This window comes from Poecilia reticulata, linkage group LG22, assembly GCF_000633615.1.
Source record: "Poecilia reticulata strain Guanapo linkage group LG22, Guppy_female_1.0+MT, whole genome shotgun sequence".
NCBI classification, from domain to species: Eukaryota; Metazoa; Chordata; class Actinopteri; order Cyprinodontiformes; family Poeciliidae; genus Poecilia; species Poecilia reticulata.
The window spans coordinates 19,127,821-19,129,627 of record NC_024352.1 but is presented as its reverse complement, the minus strand read 5'-3'; the positions used below and the strand labels follow the sequence as shown (position 1 = coordinate 19,129,627).

Sequence of the window (1,807 nt, the reverse complement as noted above, 5' to 3'; positions counted from 1 at the left end):
GATAGATAGATAGATAGATAGATAGATAGATAGATAGATAGATAGATAGATAGATAGATAGATAGATAGATAGATAGATAGATAGATAGATAGATAGATAGATAGATAGATAGATAGATAGATAGATAGATAGATAGATAGATAGATGCTTTTTAATCTCATTAATAATGTTAATTGGTTAATTCGTAACTACAACATGCCACAAGATTGTGTGCAAGAGCAAACAGCTGCATTATGCATTAACAGTAATGGTATGTGGAGGTTATCATGATTATTAGTAGAAAAAATAAAAATAAAAAAAACCTCAATCCATATATATTTTTTCCAAATTCTTAAAATTTTGAAAACTTATATGTTTATCTACCAACTGATTTAATGCAGATGTAGAATAAGAGACAGAATCTTGTCTAAACTTATATTTAATCAGCCTTCAAAGTTTGATGGATAAATTAAACTGTTGCTTTAAATAATCTTTTTAAAGTTCCAGTAAAGAGTTTATCCTGCTGAGTTACCTTATCTTAAAGAAGCTGAACCTTTGTGTAATGTAACATGTAAGTGACCCCAGAGGTCATCAGGACGCACCAAGCCCCCTCCCCAAGGATTAATGGGGTAAAAATCCCTTTTCAGTGTTTGTTTGAGAGAAGAGTTTACTGGCACAGCCGAGTGCAGGCATCCAGGATTCAGACACAATGTTTCCACAGGAAGTACATCAAGCATATCCACTGCTTGCAATGTTCATATCTTACACTTTTTAAAAAAAAAATGAAAATAATAAAAATTGGATGTTTTTCTATTAATGTCTAGGACGTGTTTAAATGTGGGGCCTGTTTGTGTTTACCAAGTTGGGTTCTTCTGTTCATATAGCACACTTCTTCAATTACTGCCCTAATTGCTTGTGTTGTGTTTATGCAGGAGTTTGCAAACAAACAAGTTGAACCAGTGAACACAGACAACGTCCACTAGAAGTCAAGGTCAAGACGGGCTGACAGAGACAAGCAGAGGGAGACTCACACTTATGAGAACCGTCTGAAGGAAGCTTTGCATGAAAAACATCCCTTCAATGTTCAACTTTAAAACTCTTAAACTGTTTTTTTTTTCTGTAATTGCTTGTGACTGAAACATAATTAATTGACTGTGACTGGTTTTGCAATTAAACTTCAATGCGAAAAACCATTGTTGCTGCTATTGTTGAAGGTTTACTCTGTCCCTCTCTCTCACCATTAGTAGCCCCTCTTCCTGTGTGCTCTGAGGAGGCTGCACGGCGTGGTAAAACCTGCCCTGCAGACCGGACCTTCCCAGTCTTCAAAGCAGGAAGAACTCAATGCAAGGGGGATTTGTTCAGGCTTATTTGGTAACCTAGGATTTGAATTGGATTCTTGGAGGCATTCACGACACATTTGAAAAATGTTACATTGTGCGATTTTGTGTGTAATCCCCATAATAATTTTTTTGAAATGGTCACACAACTGTGAGTATTCATGATTCATCGAGAGGTTTTCTTGTCTTGCCTCTCAGGGGTGAGGTGTGTGCTGCCTGCAGGGAACTGAGGAGCGGTTGAGATGCAGTGTATTCTGCAGTTTTTAACCTTTTTTCTAAAATATTTAGTTTATGTGACCTGAATATGTGATAAGGTCACAACTATCCTAGGACCCCCCTACAACAAAAAAGCTACAATCCTCTTACTGGATGATAAATTATTGAAAAATACTGAACATGCCAACAAATAACCCAGCAGATAAATCAAAACAAATTAGCCCATGTATTGTTATATGTGAAAAAGTAGAACAACAAATTAAAACAACTTTTT

The 1,807-nt window shown here is 35.9% G+C and overlaps 1 long non-coding RNA gene across 3 annotated transcripts in view; it reads left to right on the top strand.

The window, feature by feature from the left end:
* LOC103459013 (uncharacterized) overlaps positions 1-1,173 on the top strand; it is a 9,145-nt gene extending 7,972 nt beyond the window's left edge. For all 3 annotated transcript variants that reach the window (XR_001776167.1, XR_001776169.1, XR_001776168.1), the window contains exon 4: positions 913-1,173. This is a non-coding gene — a long non-coding RNA (uncharacterized LOC103459013). The remainder of the gene's footprint in view (positions 1-912) is intronic.
* Positions 1,174-1,807: the final 634 nt, after the last annotated feature.